The following is a 26,697-nucleotide window of genomic DNA, read 5'->3' on the forward strand; positions in this document are numbered from 1 at the left end:
GACAAAGCATACTTTAAAGTAAAATGTTCGCTCTACCAGTGGATGAGCATATGTTGCATATAATGTGCATAACATGCGTTGTCATTCTAACGAAATGCCATTTTACATGTATACATGGTGAACAAGAACTACACCAACAATAGTTCGGAGGTCGTCCAGGGACATTTTCAGAGTATTTTGGTATAAGAGACCCGTGGTATCTGCTGGTTCGTTACACAGTAATTACATGTCGTTTGATTTCTTACCCCTTCTATTGGTTTTGCATTGAAAATATCTGCACAGCAGTGAAAAAGTCATCGTTATGCTCCGTCTGTCTTGTTTGTTTCTAAACTTGATTCATTCACTCACGGTACTTGCTGTTGGCAACATACTTCACACTTGGTCCTGCTCGACCCAGTCTCAGGTTGGTTAATGCAACAATGTTAGTTGTACATTGTCGATGGTACACAACACTATGGATACGATTAGTGATGATGGGTCGGCCGAGATGCATCTCGTTTAAGGGTTCACTGAATGCAGTGGAAAAGCGGCAGGACGACGCTATGCTCAGCTTTTGCCGCCGCAATGGAAAACACGTAACAGCAATGTTTTCATCTCTACACAGGCGCCCACGAATAACCGGATCCTTTCGTATTATTACGTTTTGGTGGTTGCATGTTACAGCCTTTTTCAGTTCTGTGGAAAGTATTGTCACAGAAACAAAGATAATAGGCTTTGTCACGAGAATTGTTATTACTCTGTAATTAGCCACCTGAGGCGACAAGCCCGTGTAACAAAATACTCAGGAAACATCCTTGAACAAAAACTGAAATTTTGTCGTTAGTCCTGATTCGCCCACTCGTAGCGCTAAGAATGTGCATACTGTATATGCGACTTAAAAACATGAAAACAATTTCCTTTATGACAATTATACACCTACATTCATACTGTCCAAACAAATGTGAAGAGCATGGCAAGGGTTACTTCGCATTGTACCACTTATTATGGTTTATTGTTGCTCCTTTCACACATGGAGTGCGGAAAGAGTGGTTGGTTAAACGCCTCAGCGAGCTCTGTAATTGTTCTCAACTGCCCTCGCTATCGCTACCGGACCGATACGTAGGGAGCTCTAGTACTTTACTAGATTCATCATTTAAAGGTGGTTCTTGACACTTTAACTATGCTTTCTTGGGATAATTTTCCTCCTCTTGCTAGTGCAGTTTCGTCTGCATCTCCGTGACACTCAACCATTGGTCAGGCAAATCAGTAACCGTTAGTACTGCCTTTTGTATTTTTCTTTGAATATCCCTCGTCAGTTCTATTTGATATGGACCCACACACTTCAGCCATACACTGAGGTGACAAAAGCCATTGGATACCTCCTAATATCGTGTCGGACCTCTTTTTGCCCGACAGAGCGCAGCAACTCGGCGTGGCATAGACTTCACAAGTCGTTGGAAGCCCCCTGCGGAAATATGAGCCATGCTGCCTCTATAGCCGTCTATAACTGCAAAAGTGTTGCCGGAGCATGATTTTTTGCACCAACTGACCTTTCGATTGTGTCCCAAAAATGTTCGATGGGATTCACGTCGGGTGATACGGGAGACCTAATAATTCGCTCGAATTGTCCAGAATGTTCTTGAAACCAACTAAAAACATTTGCGGCCTTCTGACATGGCACATCGTTGTCCATAAAAATTCCATCGTTATTTGTGAACATGAAGTCCATGCATGGCTGCAAATGGTCTCCAAGTAGCCGAACGTAACCATTTCCGGTCAATGATCGGTTCAGTTGGACCAGAGGATCCAGTCCATTCCATGTAAACATAGCCCACACTATCATCGAGCCGCTAGCAGGTTGCACATTGACACCTTGGATTCTTGGCTTCGAGGGATCTGCGCTACACTCGAACCCTATCAGCTCCTCTTACCGACTGGAATCGGGACTCATCTGACGAGGCCACGGTTTTCCAGTTGTCTAGGGTCGAAACTATGCACTGCCCTTTTATATCTTGTATACGTTGATATCACCGCCATCTGTAGGACTGTATATGATATCGCTATTGTTTGGTTGGTTTAAAAGGGGGGAAGGGGACCAAACTGCTTGGTCATCGGTCCCTGTATATCGCTATCCCATGGCTTCTGTCGCGTTAGTGTATAAATCATTTAGGAGACAATGAGGAGCAGTCTTCCATTGTTTGCAGATTTTGCTGTCATTTATCGCTAGTAAAACTCATCAGAATATCAAAACCAGTTGCAAAAAGATTTATACAAAATATATCTACGGTGCGAAAAGTGATTTACAACTCACTGTAATCAGCATCACTAGATCTACATCGCAGGCTGTTCAGTTATTATTTCAGATTTTTTGTGAAAAGTTGTTTTTTGCCGGACGTGGCTGGTCTCGGAGATTGTCAACACAGTTTTCTTCCTTAAGACCAATGACTTACAAAATTTCTGATGTTTACATTTTTCAAAGTCTATAATCTCTTGGTAAATAAAGTTAAATATATATAGATTTGATGTTATTTTAATGAGAATTAACGACTGGTGTTGGACACCGGCTCTGTTTTTTCAGTTTCGAAAAAGTCACCGGAAGAGGTTATCCCGGACGAGAACTCCAGTACAACTAAGAGTTCTCGTCGTCCAGGAGGTTAACAGTTCGGTTAATTTGGTTCTCGATGACGAGTTAAACCAAAAATTTTCGACGAATAATTTTTGTAAACATCTACTATCGTTGCTCTATCTCTGATTGACCGTATATTACCATCCATTTAGGTGTGACAGTATTTGGACTTGGGGGGGGGGGGGGGGGCTGGTGGGCATAGACGGACAACGCGAGCTCACCAGAGATACTGAGTCCGCGTCCGTCATAGCGACGTCCGATGACTTTCTCAATTAAAGAAAAAACGCTGCCGGCGTGTCACTTCATTTTTGATGCTGTTTTTCATGCTGCGAAAGTGGACTTTGCTTTGACAAATATTCAAGAAATTATGGCCCAAGCGTGGCTTACCGCAGCTAGTGTTTGCATTCATTCTGCTCTACTGTCATTGGCAACGAGTTTGGAGAATTTTCCACCCCGTGATGTTATACAGAACATTTCTGATTGACTCAGCCAGGACAGACACCTCTGCAAATTTTTATACTGATAAACCTGTGTGTGTTCGTACTAGACATTTGTGCAAATTGTCAAAGAACGATACCTTTTCTATCTTTATTCGTGGTCGTGGAATTGATGGGAAACTTGATTTTTTGTGGTATGACAGGATGGTGTACAGGAAGTGTAATTTGAGAGGTGGGGGCGCAAGGATGCAACAAAACGGTTCAAATGCCTCTGAGCACTATGGGACTTAACTTCTGAGGTCATCAGTCCCCTAGAAGTTAGAACTACTTAAACCTAACTAACCTAAGGACATCACACACATCCATGCCCGAGGCAGGACTCGAACCCGCGACCGTAGCGGTCGCGCGGTTCCAGACTGTAGCGCCTAGAACCGCTCGGCCACATCGGCCGGCAAGGATGCAACATTTTTGTTAATAATTTACATTGATCTGTCAGAAATGTTTCCATTTGTATTCCTGTATTCACGTCGTATCCTGATCCGTGACCTCTCTGTGTAAACATAGTACTTACGTAATGAATGGCAACGAGCTATGCGGTCGATGACCTTGGCCACTATCTCTCCGCGCCAGAGGACGCGTACTCACTAGAAACTAGATACACTGAGCACGCCACCAGGATAACGCGCGCTTTTCTGCCACGGCGGAGTGTAAGTCCGTTATCAGTCGCCAACGTAATCAAATTTGGCGGTGCTAGAAAAGTCGTGAATCTGGAAAGACGGCAGTTAGTCAGCAAGATGCCTCGCTGTCGTGTGCATCGTGTAATCGCTGGCGGTCTACCATCTACGAAACCTCGATGTCGAGACTAATTAAAATATGAATGTGGGCTACCGCTGCAGTCATCCAAAAAGTACCAAAGGGTATCCGTTAAATTTCGTGCATACGATAAGTCACACAAATCCAAAGGCTGTAGATCCAACGAAGCATCAAGCGATAAGAGCTACGAACAACTTTAATTGGAACGATCACACAGTGTTGTGGAGAACGCAAACCGGAGATGGCTTTTTGTTGGGTGAACAGAAGATGCAACTAGTCTGTTAAAGAGACTGCCTACATTACGCTTGTACGTTCTCCGCTAGAGCATCGCTGTGAGGTATGGGTTCCTTACGAGATAGGATTGCGGATGACATCGAAGAAGTCTAAAGAAGGGAAGCTCGTTTTGTATTATAGCGAAATAGGTGACACTGTGTCGCGGATGTGATACGCGAGTTGGGATTGCAATCATTAAAACAAAGGGGCTCTTCGCTACGGTAAGATATTTTCACGAAATTTCAGTCTCCAATTTTCTTCCCCGATTGCGAAAATGTTTCGTTGACGGCCGCCTACATAGGGACGAACAATCATTGTAATAAAACCAGAGGTCGTACAGGAAGACTTAAATTTTTGCTTATCCCGCGCGCTGTTGTAGAGTGGAACGGTAGAGAAATAGTGTGAGAGTTACTCGATGAACCTTCTGCAGGCACTTAAGTGTGAGCTGCAGAATAGTCATGTACATATGGTTGTAGATACGCATCATAACCGAAGGAGAAGTAGGATATAAGCGTTAAAGCAAGTAGAACCAGCCGCATGTGCGTATATAAGAGGAAATATCGTAGAAAGTTATGTAGACGATTGGTGGCCTCGTGCTCCTCTTCCAGCAGTAGGATATTCTCTTCACATTAGTCACTTGCATGGGACGTAGACAAGACTTAGTCAGGACCGCGCAGCGTCTCAGTGCTGCCAGAGGGAGCCTGTGTGGGAGGACTTAGGGTGCAGGTAGCCTGTGACGTAGACTGAAAGTAGCTTCCAGGTAAACCGGGTGCAGTTGTCATAATCCCTTCCTGCCGCCCTCTTTGTTTCCTTTACGTCTTTGTCTGCCTGCTTTCCCCTCCCATCGAGTAGACAGTGCTGCTGTTGGTGGTGTCATTTTTCGTCTCTTAGTTTGTCACCGTAGGTCGTGGGACCGATGACATCGGTATTTGCACCCTGCCACCCCCAACTCCCCTTCCCAAAAGAATCAACAAACAACCAGTAGTGTCAAAAACCTTTTAGAAACCTAAAACTATGGAATCAAATTGACATCCCTAGTCGACAGTCCGCATTACTTCATGAGAATAACGAGCCACTTGTTTCAGAAGAACGATATTTTCTGTATTCATGTTGGCTATTTGTCAATAAGGCGTTTCCTTCGATGTGATTCATAATGTTCAAACAAGCTGTACGTTCCAAAACCTACTGCAAATTCATGTTGGTGAAGTGTGTGTTGGTGAAGTGTGTGTTGGTGAAGTGTGTGTTGGTGAAGTGTGTGTTGGTGAAGTGTGTGTTGGTGAAGTGTGTGTTGGTGAAGTGTGTGTTGGTGAAGTGTGTGTTGGTGAAGTGTGTGTTGGTGAAGTGTGTGTTGGTGAAGTGTGTGTTGGTGAAGTGTGTGTTGGTGAAGTGTGTGTTGGTGAAGTGTGTGTTGGTGAAGTGTGTGTTGGTGAAGTGTGTGTTGGTCAAGTGTGTGTTGGTCAAGTGTGTGTTGGTCAAGTGTGTGTTGGTCAAGTGTGTGTTGGTCAAGTGTGTGTTGGTCAAGTGTGTGTTGGTCAAGTGTGTGTTGGTCAAGTGTGTGTTGGTCAAGTGTGTGTTGGTCAAGTGTGTGTTGGTCAAGTGTGTGTTGGTCAAGTGTGTGTTGGTCAAGTGTGTGTTGGTCAAGTGTGTGTTGGTCAAGTGTGTGTTGGTCAAGTGTGTGTTGGTCAAGTGTGTGTTGGTCAAGTGTGTGTTGGTCAAGTGTGTGTTGGTCAAGTGTGTGTTGGTCAAGTGTGTGTTGGTCAAGTGTGTGTTGGTCAAGTGTGTGTTGGTCAAGTGTGTGTTGGTCAAGTGTGTGTTGGTCAAGTGTGTGTTGGTCAAGTGTGTGTTGGTCAAGTGTGTGTTGGTCAAGTGTGTGTTGGTCAAGTGTGTGTTGGTCAAGTGTGTGTTGGTCAAGTGTGTGTTGGTCAAGTGTGTGTTGGTCAAGTGTGTGTTGGTCAAGTGTGTGTTGGTCAAGTGTGTGTTGGTCAAGTGTGTGTTGGTCAAGTGTGTGTTGGTCAAGTGTGTGTTGGTCAAGTGTGTGTTGGTCAAGTGTGTGTTGGTCAAGTGTGTGTTGGTCAAGTGTGTGTTGGTCAAGTGTGTGTTGGTCAAGTGTGTGTTGGTCAAGTGTGTGTTGGTCAAGTGTGTGTTGGTCAAGTGTGTGTTGGTCAAGTGTGTGTTGGTCAAGTGTGTGTTGGTCAAGTGTGTGTTGGTCAAGTGTGTGTTGGTCAAGTGTGTGTTGGTCAAGTGTGTGTTGGTCAAGTGTGTGTTGGTCAAGTGTGTGTTGGTCAAGTGTGTGTTGGTCAAGTGTGTGTTGGTCAAGTGTGTGTTGGTCAAGTGTGTGTTGGTCAAGTGTGTGTTGGTCAAGTGTGTGTTGGTCAAGTGTGTGTTGGTCAAGTGTGTGTTGGTCAAGTGTGTGTTGGTCAAGTGTGTGTTGGTCAAGTGTGTGTTGGTCAAGTGTGTGTTGGTCAAGTGTGTGTTGGTCAAGTGTGTGTTGGTCAAGTGTGTGTTGGTCAAGTGTGTGTTGGTCAAGTGTGTGTTGGTCAAGTGTGTGTTGGTCAAGTGTGTGTTGGTCAAGTGTGTGTTGGTCAAGTGTGTGTTGGTCAAGTGTGTGTTGGTCAAGTGTGTGTTGGTCAAGTGTGTGTTGGTCAAGTGTGTGTTGGTCAAGTGTGTGTCTGTAATTTAGCGGATTACTCCCGTTTCCTTTCTGGGTGTGTTAGTGTCACTTGCGCAACTTTCCTGTCGATGGGTACGGATCTTTATGAGCGAACCGTTGTATGTGTTTACTATGCAGTTATTGCATCAGCATACCCTGAAAGGAACCTGGCAGGTATACAGTTTGGACTTGATGCGTTCTCTTTATTGATTTAAGCTGCTTCGCTATTCTGAGGATATCTGCTTCTATGTTACCAATGTTGTCAATTGTTCTTGATTCGAATTCATAAATATTTGTTTCTTTCAGAGGTTCATTCAGTATTTCTCTTCCGCAATACCTTACAAATTTCTCCACAGTTTCGTTGTTCTACTGCAACTCGTTTTCCATGGGGGCTCTCTCCAATAGCGAAAGTTTAGTTTATAATCACCCTGTATAATTTTTGTCAGTCCTCAAACATGATCGAATACATACCTGAGCGTAGGAATATTTCTTCTCACGCTCTACCGCTGCAATACATCTCTTATTAGTACTAAAAGCAGCCCAACGTAATTCAGTAACGTCTTCAACAGCTACTTACAACTCCAATGCAGGCAGGAAGTGTGGCGTCGGTGTTCCGAGTAGTAGTGGTCGCTACCGCCTCAGGCGACTGTCACTATGAGCGACATCAACATAGATGTCTGAATGCTCATCCTGCGAAGATGTGAACACGAGGCACCGAAGTGCATCTAGTCCATATTTTGCCTGTTCCGGCTTCGCAGTTAACTCCAGCGTGTCCTGGATCGCCCTGGATCTCTTCTTCCCCTCTACATGTAACACAACGCTGCCTCGGGATGTCTGGTATTTTACATTGTAAATGATCCGTCCAGTTCATGCTATTATTTAATATCTTATTATGTACTCATCCTGTATTACTTTCCTGACGTCTTCACGTTGTATCCTATACACCCTAGTGAACCTTTTAACACTACTCACTTCTGCCGGTCGAATTTTACTCAGTTGCTTTTGAGTCCACCCAGATTTCGCTGCCAAAAAGAAATGCGAAAATTTCATTTTCGTTCCTCTCTTAAACTCATTTTTTAAATTTCCTTGAGTGGTACTACTTATAGCTTGAAATCTGCAAACGCATTTCCCCAATGTCCTTGGTATTATAAGAACTTACGTCACAGCCAAGCTATTAAAAACTATATATTTGCTCTAAAACGTTGTTTTGTAGCTCAGCCTTTTATCTGACTGGATCATTTCCTCTTAAAGCCCATAATTTTCGTTTCAGTGACTGAGATTTAAAATTATAAGATTTACATTTATCATTTAAAAGACACTGTGTTGTAATCGTGAATGTAGCAAATCATACCCGAAACAATCATGAATGTAGTAAATGTGGCCTCAGTGGTCTCGTTAATTGATCCTAGTTCCTTAGTTGCTTGGTATGAGTTCGGTTTCCACTTCTGTCATGTATTTTAAACGCACACGAAGAGCACTCCTTAACGTCTAGTAATGCCAAGTGAAGAGCGTCAAGTTGCACCGTAATTCAGAATCCGCATTATAAACATTATATCCCTCCACTACCAACTGGGATAGAGCGGGTTTAGGTTGGGCAATAGCAGAGGCAGAAGTCGCAGCAAACTAACTCTGTCGCCAGACGCTAGAAACTTTATTTTATTTAATATGTCAATGGTCACTGTAGATCACACGGCTCTCATTTCATTTGAACTTGAAACGTTGAAAAATTTGGTGCTTGACGTGGGTTCGAATTCGGATCTCCTCTTTCGTGATATATGGCCCACAGGAACGATATAGATCGACATCTCATTGTTTTCCCCAAGAATTCAAACTCCTCTAGGTCTCCACGAGAGGCGCAATGCGGTTTCGAATCCTGGTCTAGCACAAAAATAATAAGCTTTGTTTCATTCCAAGCACTAGCATATGGACACAGAACTACTAGTGATATATTATTTTCATTTTTAATGTGTCGTTATTTCTGGTTAAAAATGTACACATCTCATTACTGGTGAGCAAATGATCCGTGGACAGGAAGCAACGGCGGTAGATGCCGTGTTCGGTTCTCGGTCAATCGAAACAAATCGTATTCTCATTGCAAATTCGATTATCTCACTGCTGATAAAAATTTGGGTATCTAACATCTGATTTTACTTAGTTAACAATCTGATTACGTGCTGGGTTCGAGTCCCCATCACAAAACACTACATCATGCACTTCGTTTTAAACGTATGCAGACTTTATTAGTTGAAGATGTATTAAACGTTTTCCGTGGTTAGTCAACAGGGAGATTTGCTAACTGACACTGGTGAAAACTCCGATATTTCACGACTCTTTATGCTTAGTCACCGGCAGCGACGATCTTTGATATTTGGAGTCTCGGTCAGGCACGAAAGCTTTGCTTAGTTACAGTGGCTAGAGGTTTCTATAGAGCACTGTCCGCCCCGGTAGCTGAGTGGTCAGCGTGACAGACTGTAAGTCCTAAGGGCCCGGGTTCGATTCCCCGCTGGGTCGGAAATTTTCTCCGCTCAGGGACTGGGTGTTGTGTTGTCCTAATCATCATCATTTCATCCCCATCAACGCGCAGGTCGCCGAAGTGGCGTCAAATCGAAAGACCTGCACCAGGCGAACGGTCTAACCGACGGGAGGCCCTAGCCACACGACATTTTCATTTATTTATAGAGCACTTCCTGCTGTTAATTGCGATGCTTTTAACTGGTTAGTTCAACATCCAGTTTCTGGCATACCATTATTATTAGGAATGACGTTTCACAAGTATGGGAAAACTGACGGACAACTTCAGCGATTTTGAAAGGTCATTAGTGTAATAAAACTGAATTTCCAAGCGTTAAGGACTGTCTCATCTCTAATGATGCATTTCCTAGTATTTGCTACATGGTGGTTTTCATTTACATCTGGATTCATTACCTTAAAGAACAGTGTTCTCCAGTGATCTTTCGTGGTATCCATTTTGTAAAGTGAACGACTGTACTGCTAAGATTTTTGAGGACCAGCGAGACAGCTACGTTATGTGGGCTGCATGCAAATGGGGTGAAACGCAATTCAGGTCGTTGGTATGGTTGTGGGCATGATAGTACAGGGATTTCTGTAGCTATGTCTCATTTACCTGAATCATTATTTGATCGCGTGCAAATAGTGTTTGAGAAATTTTTTGTTATTTAATTCCTGGATACACTAGCAATTTCCATTTCTTTAAAATGTGGTCAGTATATGTATCAAAAAAGAGTCAGTGATAAACCACACTCGTGTGTAAATCGTCTGTTTACTTGAATCCGTTCACCTCTCTTAATTGGCGTGTCTGTGGTAAAATTAGTATTTCTCTGCGGATACCTTATTGCCACTTCGGCTGCTACAGACATTTAAAACGCCCTCTGTCTTTATGTCCTTACACTGTTTCAGTTTCCATGCTACTACCATTCTTTCATTGATGTATGAAAAACTTTTTGACGTTTTCCTGCACTTTCGATCTATTGATGTGGCTGCTCCACAAAGATCCCTCTCTTTCTGCTCTACTGCACAGGATACAAAATACAGAATATGAAAGTATTCTAAAATAATAACAGAAAGTATTAGATTGTCTGACAGAAGAACAGCGAAGTGGATTTAGGAAAGGCAGATCATACACTGATAACTTCTACACCATTAGACAAATACTAGAACAGTGAAGAGACGAATTTGGAAACATGTCTCGTAATTAAAGAGTTCGATAAGGCACCGAATAAAATTATGGCAAGTACTAGAAAATGAGGGTTACCTGCCACAACTAATTTGATAATAAGGGTCTGTATACACACACTAATCATAGACTCCGGAAATGAAATAGCGTAAGAATATGAATACAGTAGATGTTCTAGAGGTCTGCAGCAGCCGATGTAAAGGAACAAAACTGTATCTGCTACTACAGCTAGCAAGATTGTGAGAGTTGATCCAAAACCATCTAATGGAGAGGTAAGTATGTAGCAAATTTATCTTAAGGAGCATAGTACACACCACTGAGAAAATCCTAATGAAGACTTTCTTTGGGGATTCGTCTTAGAGAAAAACGGCGTTTCACATGATTATGAAGCGAGAGAAGGGTGTGAAGAAAGTTTCCTAGCTACCTGTAAACGTTCAAATCACAAATGACGTGAAGGTAGGTACATTCGTTCAATACGATGCGGAGTTCAGCTGTGTATTCGACCATCTCTTCTGGGTATATATGATTGATATACGAACATAATGGGAAACAGTGTCATGGCAAGCAGCGATGTGATTTCTTGTGCTCCATAGCAAACTTAACGATGATTTTTACAAACACTCCCACCAGGCTGTGTCCGCTGTAGACACCTCCTGCCAATATTGACTGAACGTGCCTCGAAAGGGCGAATAGGAGACTATAAGCACGCCATAACGTAACCGCCCTGGAAGCGAGGGCAGTCCATCGGAGGCTGACGTAAGGGACTTCCCCCGTATCTAAGTTACTAACACACAGTGCGCATATAAACTGCACAACAGTAGCTCCATGACTCGTTACAAAAAAAAGAAAAGAAATTCTACTTACATTGCGACACACTTACGCAGCAGGAAACGACTAAAGGTCAATTACAAAGACAGTAAGGAAGCAAAGTAGCACGCCTACCGACCTCGACAGATTCGAGCAAAGAGTGGCAAATAATTGTGCTAGCTAGGTATGACAACACTAATACACTCTAAGGAAAAAGAGGCGCACCATGAAGGAATTATTGGAATGGGACGGAAATCGATAATGCGATGTACTTCTACACACAAATAACGATTTCAATAAAAGTATATGATTTTTTCAAGAGAGAGAACTTCATAGATTGAGCAAGTCAAAAATGTGTTGGTGCACATCTGGTCCTTATGCAAGCAGTTACCGTCTTGCACTGATTGATGGATTATTTTTTTTTTTTTTTTTTTTTTTTTTTTTTATGGCCGCCTGAGGGATATCATGCCAAATTCTAACTGGGGCTTTAGATCGTCAAAATTAGGGCTTTTGGTTATGGGCAGGGCCCTCCATCAATCTCGGTCTGGAATTACATTGACTGTAGTAGAAACGTCTTCAGTGATGAGTCCCGCTTCGAAGTATAGGCCCTGGACGGCGCTCGGACCCAACCAGACTGTCGCTCGCCAAACAGCCCCTCAACCAGGAGTGATCGTGTGTGGCTGCCATTTCTTTCCGGAGCAGGGTCCCTTTGGTCGTCATCCCCGCCACTCTTACAGCACAGCAGTACGTCGACAATATTCTACATTTCGTTTTGATGCCCTTGATTGCAAGCCATCCTGGGCTTACATTCCAGTTAGGTAATTCCAGCCCACAGACGGTGAGAGTTTCTACTGTTTCCTTCCTGCTTCCAAAACTGTACCCTGGTCAGCAAAGTCGCCGGATCTCTCCCTAACTGAGAATATTTGGAGCATTATGGGCAGAGCCCTCCAACCAACCGGGGATTTTGACGATCTGACGCGCCAATTGGACCGAATTTGGCACGATATCCCTCAGGACCCCCAACAAATCTTCCAATCAATGCAAAGCTGAGTAAGTGCTTGCATAAGGGCCAGAGATACACCAAGTCATTAATGACTTGTTCAGTTTGTGAAGCTCTCTCTCTCTCTCTCTCTCTCTCTCTCTCTCTCTCTCTCTCTCGTAAATAATCCAGCTTTTCTGAAATAGTAATCATTTGTTTGCCTGTACAAGTACATCTTATCTACTGATTACCGTCCCATTCGGATATTCCTTCGTGATGCATCGGTTTTTTAAAGCATATCTAAAGCGTTAGAAATTTGCAATATAAACCCAATGCCCTTGATTAGGCTAATTGTTGAATATATTCGACTCTCTGACTTCAAGTACAATTTTTGCCCTCTACAACTCCTCCTTGTGTCACGATAACTTCTTTTTTTCTAGCCTGATGTATCACCCTGTAGTCAGTCATTTCCACCTTTTTCCTTGCCGATCCGGTGCAGATCATCGTATCTTACCTCACTGAACAACTTACCCTTAACCTTCTTCGATAGCCCGACTTCTCAAACACTTACATTGTATTGTTTTGTGGTTTTCCCACAGTCCGTGATTCTTGTCCATACCTTGCTGTGCCCCAGACGTACCTCCTAAAAAATTTATCGCTAATCAAAGTTCTGCTGCTGCTCATCACTTTAGTCTTTCTTTGATTTGTCCATACTCTGTAATCGAGAGAAAGTCCATTCCACTCAAAAAGTTCTGTAATTCTTTCTCACTTTCAGGGAGGATAGCGATTCCCTCAGCGAATGTTACATGATACCCTTCCACCCTGAATTGTAATCTCCATGTTTGCACCTTCTGTATTAAAGATGGATGGAATGTATCCTTTCCTTACGCCATTTTTAATTTCAACGCTTCACCCTGGTCGTAGTTTATTGTTCCTTATTGGCTCTTGCGCATATTGGATGATACGCCTTTCCCTATAGCTTATACGTATCTTTCTGAGAATTAAAAACATCTTGCACTCTTTTACGTCGTCGAACGATTTTTCTACTTCGATTAATCCTATGAAAGGTATTGTTTCACTCGCCTTCATTATCAAACATGATACTCCTAAAGCCAAATGGATCGTTATCAGGCAGAATTTTCTTTTTCGTTCTTCTCTGTACCATTCTTGCCGGAATCGTGAATGAATTATTTTGTTTTGTCTCCAAATGATTTAAGAGATTCTGGAGGAATGTTATCCCACGTGCCTTGTTTGTTCGCAAGTCTCACAAAGCACTGTTAACACTTTTATACTGGATCTCCTATGCTGGATCTCCTATATCAATTATCATTTCCTCTTTTAAGAGGAAAGAATTATGTTTGCATCCTACTGTTGCTGCTTTCAATTGAACCGGAACACACTATGTGATGGCCACTTCTTCTTTTATTTCGTCACTTTTTCGTGCAGGCGTTTGGCTGTAGGTTGCCTGCACTTCATTTTATGTAATTCCTAGGTAAGATTTATTGCTGTACTCCTAACGTTACCGGAATGTTTTTGTAATTCTTTCTACTGTCAGTCAGGAGAAGTATTTGTTCTACCATCTAAAGCTTAGTTTGTCTAAATTCTGTATTGTTAAAGTTTTTCGTTTGCCTTTATTATAGATGTTCATAGAAGTATACATAGTTCACAGCAACTCGCTCTTTGTTCTATATACCAAATCGTAAGGAATCCTACACCCGTTATACTATTTTCTGCTGATCGCCATTTTATCGGGGTTGAGCCTTCACATGTTGCTTTTTATATTTCCTAGCTCCCCATTACATTCCAACTTCTGGCATTCCAGGCTCCCATTTCGTAGTGTTACCGTTATGCTGGCTTTTGAATCTTTCCAATGACCACCTCTCCCTTGCAGCTCTACTGCCAGACTCTATGGTGGAATCGCCATACAGACCACATGCCCTGTGGATACGTATCGTGTGTCCTTAAGGCAATGGTTTCTATTCGCCTTCCGCATGCTTGAGCCACTGATCATTGCTGATTTTCCTGTCTTCAGGGGCGGTTTTACATCCCAAAGTCAAGAGACAACCGTGTACTGTTACCTGCTCATCTGCCTTCTTTGACAGTGGCGTTGGCAAAATTAAGGTTACTCCTTTTATCAGAAGTATTCGACCGCCATTTCTGATAATTTTGAATCAAAATCTAAGCAGTGGCTGCGATGGAAGCCGAGATTAAGGACGTTCTGATTAGTAGTAAAAATGCAACAACCTTACGAAGTAAATACAACGCCGATACATTGGGTCGCTGCCGGTGCGTTGGGTCGCTGCCGGTGCGTTGGGTCGCTGCCGGTGCGTTGGGTCGCTGCCGGTGCGTTGGGTCGCTGCCGATTGCTGTACAAGATGCTACCTGCCGTTAATGTAATTGATTGCACATATGTCACATATCCCATACCGTCGTCGTCATCACCAAGTAGTCAGAAGTTCTATGGAAGTGTTAGAACGTCGCTAAAGTCATTGTCGGCGTAATGTGAAATGACTACTATATCTCGAACCAAGATTTCTGTTTACGAGAGGACCAAGTTGAAAGAAGTCGAGAACAGTTTTGTTGACTCTGGGTGAAGGACGGTGGGTAGTATTAGTATGACCGTAGTTCTGTATTTGAGAAAATGCAGTCAACAATGACTCATCCTGCGTGAGGTTATAGGAACGTTTGTGTAGTAACTTATTGCAATTAGATTACGCTGTTGCTTGCTTACTCGATTTGTAGCCAACAATCATAAAATATCTGGGAATAATAGTCTATATACTTATGGGAATGCAGCCATATATAACAAGTATTCGCTGCTGAAACAACGCAAGACAACAAAAAACACACCATGAAGGAATTATCTGAATAGGACGGAAATTAGTATATGTGACGTACATGTAGGGATGAACAAATATTACAGTTTCAGAAAAATGGGATGATTTATTCAAGAGAAAGAGCTTCACAAATTGAGCAAGTCTACAGTGTGTCGGTCCTCCTCTGGCTTTTATGCAGACAGTTATTCGGCATGGCATCGATTGGTACGGATGTTGGATATGTGCAAGAGATCTTTCACACGTGGAGCTGTATGTCGTGGAGCGCCATCCTGCATAAAAGTTGTACTTTCCAGCAGGTGCTTATCTGCCAGGCTAGGGATGGATGCGATTCTGTAACGTATCTGCGTACATCGCATCCGTCATGCTGACAGTTTGAAAAGCAGCAACCCTCTGTCCAGCGCCATCTGTTAGCCGGTTTTTGTATTCGTTTTTTGTTTCAATAAAACCTCATGTCATTTCAGGTATGTTTGTCAAGTTCTACCTCTCTACCCACAACATTCCGTCAATTAGTACATTTCCAAATGTTCGTGGACTCTTCGGTGACCCTGTACATCCTACAGCGCATCCCACCTAATGGTGTGTGTCTGAGTGTACTTCTGGAACAGTAGGGTGTTAATCCTGATAGAAGCATACGCTTAAGATGCACATAACTAAATTATAGTGCTCAGCACCACCCCAAATGATTATGCAAATTAAGAGCAAAGATACTATCCTGCAGCAGAGAAGTCTTATTTAAATGAATATTAATAGGGGTGGCCGATTTAAGCATGAAACAGATGGGTATCACGCGACTCACATAGCTATATTAATGGGAGGAGGGATCTTCCACCTGTGAGTGGAAAAAAACGCTGTAACAAATAGTTTTATTGACTTTGAACGTGTAAGTTGCCCACTAACATCATAAAAAGAATCATTAACAATCGAACGATGGGATGCAACTGGAAAGTATAACGTTGGCACAGATGGGAGGGGAGGACTAAACACAAACTACGTTAATAACTGTTAATTAGATGTAGAAAGTACATCTAATGTAGAAGCAACCACGTTAAGTCTGCCAAAAGTGCGCATTCAGAGCAACCAGCTTGTTGCGCGACGTTTCATATTGCGCACTCGGCTCCTGAATGAAGTGAATTAGATTCATTTCTGAACTGCTTCTGTGGTCGCGACGATGTACCATCTTATCAGTCGGGCACTGCGTAAATAAAGAGGCTGGCAGCGGCAGTGGCTAGAATATTTGATTTCAGCTCTCCCTTTGTACTGCGTTCTTGCACCAGCAAGAAGGCTCGTGTAATGAGTCACCTCTGTATCATCAGTCACCTCTCCTGTTCTACCCTGGAGTCTTTACTTTATGAAGGACTAATACCTAGAGTTCACTCTACGACAATGTGATAAATGTATTTCACAAAAGCTTAGAGCAGTCTGACATTCGGCTGTCTTGTTACTGGAAGTGGAACTCGCCGCTAATGAGGGCAGAAACTGAGTTCCAACGAATCAAAAATACGTAAACAAACTCGTACTCCTTTCTATCTCATTATACTTCAGCCAGTCGCGCAGAGGCGGGCAGCTAGAGCCAGGAGACTTCCCCCACTCCATAACATGATTCGAAATTGCTGAATGAAAAACTCTGCACAGATGGACAGCGTGAAAATGCGGGCTGTCCAAAAAAAAAAAAGAGAGAAGAAAAAAAGACGCGATGTGAAGACATAAGTCTGAACGTTTAAACAGGAAATCATCCCGAGGCATCATAAAGAACATTAACACGCCTTAAGAGAAGCCATTCTACCTCGAAATCTATCTGGCTAAAAGGACTTCTGTGAGGAATTCAATGTTTCCTTTGAGAGAATAGTATGTGTCGCTCCACCCTCCTGCAGTGTGAGCTAGGAACACAAAGGCCAGCCTCGGTACCTGCGGACGAGAGCGCGCAAAGAACATAGTTCTACAGCGGCAAATTCCTGTTAAGAGGACCATGATCTTGCGCATTCAGCTTGTGAGCTTTCAGTGGTACAAAATCACAAACTAAGAAAGGCATAAAAATAAACAGTGAAGGGAAAAAATCGTTGGCAATGCTATCAAGATATGCAGTTACAGATAAGTGTAATGAACGACTACTTAATGAAGAGAATTTGCATATCAAACTCTGAATTATGTTGGTGGACAGTTTCAGAGTAAAATGGTGATGTCACAGTACCGGTGACAGATTCCTCACCCTGTTCCACTCGCGAATGGCGCGTGGGAAAAATGATTTTCGGTGAGCCTCTGTACTAGCTCTAATTTCTCACATTTTCTCTTCGCGGTCATTATGCGAGATGTATGTGCAGGAAGTATTATGTTGTCCGACTCTTCCCAAAAGTGCGCTTTCAAAATTTCAGTTATAAACCTCTCCATGAGCCACAGTGCCCCTCTAGTAAAGTCTGCAAATGAAGATTGTTGAGTATCTTGGTAATGATCACGCGCGGACTAAATGATCCCGTGACGAAAAGCGCCACTCTTCTTTGGATATTCTCTCTCTCTCTCTCTCTCTCTCTCTCTCTCTCTCTCTCTCTCTCTCTCTCGCACACCACACACACACACACACACACACACACACACACACACACACACACACACACACACACACCTCACGTCTAACTGGTAAGTACACCATGACACCATATTGATGAAAAATACTGAAGAATGAAACAAGCGCCTTACATGCCACATCCTTCGTGGATAATTTACATTTCCTTAAAATCCTTCCTATGAATCTGTCTGGCATCTGCTTTTCCTACTGTTTGTTTTGTGAGGTCATTCCATTTAAGGTCGCTCTGAATAGTTACTCTTCGATATTTTACGGTGGATACTCTTTCTAGAAGTTCATCAACAGTGCAGTTGTACAGTAATGGCTTTCTTTTTCTGCCTAAATATCGACAGTAGTTATACTAAATAAATTCTGATTCGTTTTCGGCACTCTAAAGCACAATATGTTAGCAGTACGTGGCTAATTTTGTCATGATATCGCTTTTAAATGTATAAATAACATGACTTGCAGTTTTATTTGACGTCATTTTCCTTTGAAACACTTTCCAAATTGAGAACTTACATTTTCTCTAGTCTTTGTTTATGCGCTTGCTGTTTTGGAATCAGAACCAGCATTGTTATTAAAGACTCGCACTGTCTAGATTGCACAGGTTTACATCAGTGCCTTGGGAGGGACTTTCTTCAGTAGCAGACTATATAATAAACGATGAATGCACTCGCTTAACACAAGTGTAAAATATTCTGTTTTTAATGTTTCTTTATTTGTTAAAAGAAGCATGAATACATTTATAAATATTTAAAAAAATTACGTTATTGAGACGAACTAATTCGGTGATTTGAGAGTACTATACGGCTTACATTGACTCTGTTAAATAAAGGTTTGTAGAGTCTTTCGCTTGGTTGGAATTGTAACGTTATAACCTGTCACATTTAACAGATCGCCCGATCTCAGTATCATGCTGTGGGGCGGCCGGTGGAATTAATTGATGTTAATAATATGTAGAATGTAATGTAGAAAAGATGCATTTCCCAGCCGATGCACCATATGTGGGTCGGCTGGTGGAATAATTGTTGTTATTTAAATGTAGAATGTAATGTAGAACAGATGCATTTCCCGGCCGATTAACCATATGTGGGGCGGCGGGTGGATTTATTGTTATTTAAAATGTTCCTATTATTTATGCTGTCTTTTGCCGTTCTCAACACTGGCTCTCTAACTACAATATTGGCAACCAGAAAGTGATTAGCAAAACGTGAAGCCTGTGATTAGAATTCCTAGTGCCCACTTCATCTGAGAAATACACTTACAGCTAGCTACAGCTTATAGATCTGAAGAATTAGGAGACTGTCTGGGATTCATAATCAAAAACCATTCTCTAAAAATGTTAACTATATTCTGAAAGTCACAGACCAAAAAGAATCCACACAATCCAACTAACAGAGCAGTTCAGAGTCTAATGCACTGATGCAACTATAACTGTTCAAATTCAATGTTTAAGTGAATGCTCGCCATAATTTGATGATGATGTTCATCAAACGCCACGCTAAATAATGGTAGAATGTCTGTCCCGCAGCGGCACGTGAAAATACGACATACGCAAACTGAAGATAGATCATTAAGGTTACCCCAGAATTAACACTTCACTCGAAAACGATTTCATGGTTACGCGTATCCCGAGTAACTTATTACGGCATCCGAGGCTGTTTATAGCAATGATACCGACGCGACGCGACTCCAGACACAGGTGGTGTACTAATCAGCGTCTGGAGAGAACTGGGGCCTTTTATTTCCGGCGCAGCTTTCTTATATATAAAGCCGCGGTGCGGACGACTAAGGGAACGCCTGATTAAATCCGCTCTCCCGACTAGCCGCTGGGCTAGTAATGCACCACTTTAAGTTATCGAATAAATCATTGCTTCCTTTGCTGATGGCCGATGAAGCTCTCAATTTAAATGTGCAATCAGCACACAGGTAAGTAATCGTAATAAAAGTCTGACGTGGCTAAGTCAAATATTTTGGGCGAGAGAATTAATTTCCCTACACGCAGTAGACGAGCTCTGAACTTGCCCTTTGGAGATAAGCTATCGCTATAGTTTTATAGTTATTCAATTGAAACTTATCACATCTTTATGATTATAGCGGATCTCCCTTCTACTAAAATTTAAACTTCCTATCCTTATTTATTCGCCTACTTAATTTATCTTGCTTCCTTAATTTCTAAGACAAAACCCAGAAAATTATGAATTTCAACTAAAATTTTAATTTGTAAGATCCAGAATACTGTTTCTACTAGATTATTATGAAAAAGGAATCTAAATATAAATTTTTAAGTTTCTAGATCTTTTCTGTTGCGCCAATGATTTTTACAGAAAAACGTCCAAATTTCGAAAATGGTTCAAGTTATTGGACTGATATTCAACACACATTGATTTAGTATTACTCCTGACATGCTAGAACCGTTTCAGGTTATTTACTTGATTTTTAAAGTATTGCGCAACATTTATGACGTCAGAGCTAGTTACAGCGGACTAGGCTGGCACACAATGGAAAGACTGATGTGAATTTTATACAGCGTGAGTAGGCTGCTTGCCTACAATGCCCTCTACGGCGATTTCTCGTGCAGGGAAGGCCTTCCGCGGAAGGAACGTCCGACTAAACCTGGACACACACACACACACACACACACACACACACACACACACACACACACACAAGCATAAAGTGATTACTAAGGCATAAGTGAGTTTCTGCTTGTTAACTGATCCTTATTGAGTTCTGCTTTGGTTTCATGCAAATTACATCAGGTGGTATCTTTCAGGGAGGTAGTGTCGGCGATTGCGTTCCTCCTTCAGCCGTGCCTGTATTGTAAGTGCACGGCGGCGTTGGAACCCAATGAAAATGATATGGAAAATGAAGAATCTCCGATGAATTGTGTTATCACGATTGGGTTTGACGTGATACTATGAATGCCATTTTTCTTTCTTCTTCTTCTTCTTCATCTTCTTTTCCGCAGATTAGTGTCAACATTGTATCGTGGTTAGAAATTATTGCAGAGAGAGAGAGAGACTGAAAGTAGTTTACTCTCAAATGGAACTTCGGGCACAAGCAAACGAAGGTGACTCATCAGTCCAAACAGCTTCGCAAACAAGCACTCGCAGTTAGGTACTTTGTTTCAGTTGTCCAGTGTTTGCTGCACGTCCATCATATTACTACTATGTACATTTGCGTGACATGTTCTGAAAAACCAGTTTCCCAACAGAACTTAAAACGCGAGGTGGTTTACGCTCGTAGAGCATTTGCGTAAGAGATTGATCTCTATTTAAAACAGTTCAAAAACAAGTTTTTGTATTAACGCTATTACAATCAGCACTGAACCTTTCATATGACACAGATATGATATGGATCGCTGTAATCCGTATCCAGTGTAAGGCAAAGGTTTCATGGTTTCCAAATCCGAGGTTATTAATATTTCAATGCGTAGTTCAGTTACGGGTGTTTATCGGCGGTGTTGAGCAGCCGTCTAACGTAAACTTAGTGGGCAACTCATTACACAGAGGGAACTTTTACGTAGAAATATTTGTTAATGTTTCTTGTGACTGCCGTTTTCGCAGCAGCTGCATATAAACTGCAGTAGTTTAAAAGAAGAAAGTCTTTTTCATGCTGCACATTAAGTTTTTCATTAAATTTTGTAACCTCCCCTTCCTAATCGGCCTTCTAGATTGCGATATAAGTGACCGTGATCGCATCTGCACAATGAAATTTTACAGTGAGCAAGGATGTCGTCAGCGAAGGAAAATAATACTGATTAGTTGGAGGAAAATGCACAACAGACCCTTCTGAAGGAAGTATCTATTCTAAACCTAATATAAATACTGATGGTAATTTTGAAATGAGTGGAATATACTGCAATCGCTCACGAACCACACGGGGGGGAGACGAGTACCACGTAACATTTACTATAAAAATTACTGATAATACAAAGAAAACTCTGATCAACTAAAGAGGGGGATAATGAAACAGTCGCCAGACCACTAGGGCAATGAATCTCCAGAATCTTAACGAAAGGTAATGCCAAAGAAACTTAAACAGATAATCACGGGCGTGGCAAAAGAAGGTTGTTACACTTCTCCACAGCACAACAGTTCACTAGAAAATAAGTGAATCAGAAAGCACTGAGTCTGCAGTTACTTAAACTGAAATACTAAATTTTGAGAGTAAACTTAAATGGAGTTACTGGTTAAATAAATGTAACTGAAACTTTATGTAAAAATAAAATTACATTCAGTAACCTCAGTGTAACATAACGCACAGTTTAGAAAAGGATAAGCGATTTACTTTTGATTGAATTCCCTCTAAGCAAGAGCAACCGATTTTACTTTTAATATAACAGCAATAAAATACATACCAAGCCAGCGGAAGTCGCTCGCTAAGCTGAATACAGAATATATGAAATTGTGCGCTCTTAATTTCTGCTGTATCTTTAATTATGAGCTTCTCCAGTGAAATTTTACGATACTTAAAAGTGAATGAAGTTAATACAATTGCAAATTAGTTTAGCCTCTGTTATGCAATACGAGAACGAACAATTAGTGAGGAAGAAAATTTGGGGTGAAACTTGTCATTACCAAGCAAACAACACTGGGAGTAAATAGTTTACCAGTTTTCATATTCTTACTACACTTCGTGATTCCACGGAAGGAAAGGGACCCTGCTCGGTAATAACGCAGGTGCCCTACAAGTTTTAACTCAGAATGGTTGAAATGGCTCTGAGCACTATGGGATTTAACATCTGAGGTCATCAGTCCCCTAGACTTACAACTACTTAACTTTAACTAACCTAAGGACATCACACACATCCATACCCGAGGCAGGATTCTAACCTGCGACCGTAGCAGCTGCACGGTTCCGGACTAAAGCCTCTAGAACCGCTCGGTCACAGCGGCCGGCCAAGTTTTAACTATTGCAGGTTATTAATAAAGTTATTCACACCTTGTGAAAGAGATGTTACTGGGTAATGCCTCTGTAATACTATATCACTATACGGTCTTAACGATGTTGTAGCTCTGCGGACGATGAAGAATGTAGCCGACGACAATGCTGAACTGCCGCTGTTGTTGCTGCTGCTGCTGCTGGTTGAGAACCATGAGTCGTCTCCAGAGCCACGGATAATTAACTGACAGGCAATAGTTACAACTGCAGCTTCCCCCGTCTGTCCACTCCTAACGCGTTCTCAATACTTGGGAGTTAACGAATTAGGTGGGCCTATACTTGCACACTCTTTCATGACTCAAGCTGCTCTGCTTCCCCTCTGCTCGCAACGCGACAATGTGTCTCCACATGAAAAGATAAACAACGGCACAACCACTCCCGTTTCGTCGTTGCCATCGATACATTTAAATAAAGTTCACTTGGCTATTACCCAGCAATTTACAATATTTTCATTATAATTACAATCAATTATATACAGTCAGAAATAAATGCACTGTTACATCGATTACCTATTAAACATAGTTTCTGTAATAAAGCTTACAGATTAAGAGTCAGAAGTACAGTACAAGTTATCAATTGATGTTAAACAGCGAAAAATTTTGGATGGTGCCGAATGTACTTTATCTGCATTTGCGGTGTTACAACTTGTACACCCAGACACGTTTCGCCTTATTTACAAGGTACCTTTAGTGAGTGTCAGAGCAGCATCAATTTAATTTTTTGTAAGCGAAGCAGCTTCCTTTCACGTGGCTATCCGGTTGAAGGCTTGCAGTTTTCGGTATGGCATTCTGTTTCCGAAATATAGCGCTGCAAATGCCATTTTACTTTGGGCACAGAAAACGGAGACAACGAAAAAAGCTAAAAGCTTTCATCCAGCTTGCCACATGAGAGAAATCTGCTTGGCTTACAAATAACAATTTATACGCTGATCTGACAACCTCTGAAGATGCCTAGTAAATAGTGCGAAATGCGACTAGGCGCAGAAATTAAATGGAAAACTTCATTGTAGCGTGCAAAAGGCGTCTTTCTTTTAAACTGCTAGAAGTTGGAAAGTAAAAGAAATGTAGACTCAGTTCTATGTATCTCGCACTAATATTGATTTTTAAGTAGTTGGTTATAAAAAGTGTCAGACTGAAGATTAATACTGACGATCTGTCGTGAAGAGTTCAGGTGAGAACAAAATAATGGCCTATAGCTTAATGGGCACATGTCCAAAGTAACTGAAGTATTTCATCAAAGGTTAATAAGTCTTGTATCTGGCGAACACTTCCTTATTATTCTTGTCGGTACATAAATACCGTATCAGAAACGGTGGCGAATCTGTGTTGAGCAACGGAGAAGCATCTAGACTGGTCAGTAAACATGGTCACCACGTTTAACAGACTTCCACTTGTCTCGACATCATTGAGAAATTTCGAAACGCATTTCCACAGAATGTAAAATGGTAACTCGTTACAGCCACTCTTCCTCACCGTTACCACATAATCCACCACAGCGCGAGTATCGAGAACTCCAGATCGTCAGAATTAAGAATGCCTTCCAGTGTTACATCTCCATCACCCGCCTATTAGACCTTGTTGGTGCCTCATACGGCTTACTGCAACCACTTGTTTGGTAGTAGGGGTACGTCATCTGCTGTACGGGCTTCGCAATGTGCACACACATCTGTAACTCTGCTTTCCCATGAAGTACGCTACACAAGACCTCATTTGCTAGTATGATGGCTGTGCCCACCCGGAAAACAAACATTCTGAAACGCCTCTATTGTGACTGTCCATCTCTGTAACAAGGTTATAATTAAAGTGCAGCTACTACCAAAGGTCCCGTGTGGATTGAAAGTATCGTATGGCAGAAAAACTTACTAGGTACTCTAATGCGTTAATGCGGAACCTGTTTACGCTGGAAGAAATTCAGTTCCAGTTTTGGACACCATACACAAATCTGATGTTATACAGCATCTCGTCGACGTCTGTGGTCCTCATACTAAATAAATTATGTAAGCGACGATTAATAATAAAATCAACATTATGCCTTTGTCACGCGTTTGACATTTTCTATCCAAGTCCCATTCCTAACTCATGACGCATGGAAACATTTCTATACGTTATTCTTGTATTCACAGCCCCATATTTACGCCTGGTGGCAAAAATTTTAACTAATTTTTTTCAGACGTAAATCCGTTCCGCATTAACACAGTTGCATATTTACTAAGTTTCGCTGCTATACCATAATTACAGCCCACACTTGACTTTTGGTAGAGCCGCACCTCCTTTATAATCACGTGACACCAGTACCGTAACGCATTTAAGAAAAAAGTTGCACCACTTTTCCTCATCTCACAATTTTTCTTCAAAAATGAAATGTAGCAATCAGTCAAAACGCTGCTATTTTCTTCTAGTTAGACTTTTTTCTCATTTGATTTTTCTCTTATTCATGTTATATTTTTCCGCCCTCTCCACCAATTCAGTTGTCACTTCACTACGTCCCTCCTTCCTTCTTTTGTGAATTTCTAATCATTGTTCATTTTCTTTTTAAATCCACGCCGAAGATAAACTGGCAGAGGTGGGTCGTCTGGAACTAACGGTGTGACAGGCGACGTGGACGGGGAACTGGAATATTCCATTGCTGAAGAGCGCGTCCCATGAATACAAATTACGGCCTGAGTATGAGCCGTGGTTCGGAAGTCAGGCCACGGAAGTGGATGTAGCAAGAGGAGTTTGAAGTTGGTGTTTAAAGTTAAAACTTACTTCTGTACAGAAAAAGCAGGTGTTTAGAGCGTTTAATTCAGAGGGGCAAAATTCTCTCCTAATGAATTCGGTAAAATTAAGGAGCATATGAACCCCTCCCTCTAACGCTGCTGATCTTGAACCTGATATCATTCCTTCTTGTTTCCTGATTATGTATCAGCTTTACTACTGTTGCAGTTTACCCGCATTTACAGGAAAACGTGCAGTCCATAAACTATCATCCGATATGTGGTGGACAATGCGTAGTGTACCATGACACCCTCTTTTTATCTATTATATTCATTGGTCTGACGCCCGTATCTAACTCATTTAATTTTTGCCCTAATGCTCAGTACGCAAAACGTACGTTAGAGCAAGTAGTGTTTACTCGTTTTGAAACTAAGGTTCACGTAAGTTTTAGAGTAATTACCTTCACCTTGTAACTGCTGCTTCGAGAATATTTTTCCACACAAGCGACGATCATTTGTTTTCCACCTCGGCTTCTCCTCCCTCCGGACAATAACTGTAGTTGCTTTCCGCAGGCAGTTCTACGACCTTCGAAAAATAAATCAAAATCATAGGTTCTGGACCTTCACCGGCCAACAGCCCCATTTTCGAAGAAAAAAGTACGTAGCGTCCCTACGACTTCATTAATACGAAGGAAATCAGACAATCTCGATCTGTAAATAAACGTGCACTGACGGAAAAAAATAAATCCCAACATCATCATCGTCGTAATCATTATGACTGATTATGCCTTTCAGCGTTCAGTCTGGAGCATAGTCCCCCATATAAAATTCCTCCATGATCCCCTATTCAGTGCTAACATTGGTGCCTCTTCGGATGTTAAGGGTATTACTTCAAAATCATTCTTAACCGAATCCAGGTACCTTCTCCTTGGTCTACCCCGACTCCTCCTACCCTCTACTGCTGAACCCATGAGTCTCTTGGGTAACCTTGCTTCTCCCATGCGTGTAACCTGACCCCACAATCTAAGCCTGTTCGCCCTGACTGCTACATCTATAGAGTTCATTCTAAGTTTTTCTTTGATTTCCTCATTGTGGACACCCTCCTGCCATTGTTCCCATCGCCGGCCGGGGTAGCCGAGCGGTTCTAGGCGCTTCAGTCTGGAACCACGCGACCGCTACGGTCGCAGGTTCGAATCCTGCCTCTGGCATGGATGTGTGTGATGTCCTTAAGTTAGTTAGGTTAAGTAGTTCTAAGTTCTAGGGGACTGATGACCTCAGAAGTTAAGTCCCATAGTGCTCAGAACCATTTGAACCATTGTTCCCATCTACTAGTACCTGCGATCATCCTAACTACTTTCATATCCGTAACCTCAACCTTATTGATAAGGTAACCTAAATCC

The 26,697-nt window shown here is 42.0% G+C and overlaps 1 protein-coding gene across 2 annotated transcripts in view; it reads left to right on the top strand.

Moving 5' to 3' along the window:
* The window catches only part of LOC124617960, a 416,373-nt gene that overhangs the window by 91,767 nt on the left and 297,909 nt on the right, over positions 1-26,697 (top strand). The gene's annotated exons all lie outside the window — the stretch shown is intronic.

The sequence above is a fragment of the Schistocerca americana genome, chromosome 1 (genome assembly GCF_021461395.2).
Source record: "Schistocerca americana isolate TAMUIC-IGC-003095 chromosome 1, iqSchAmer2.1, whole genome shotgun sequence".
Taxonomy (NCBI): Eukaryota; Metazoa; Arthropoda; class Insecta; order Orthoptera; family Acrididae; genus Schistocerca; species Schistocerca americana.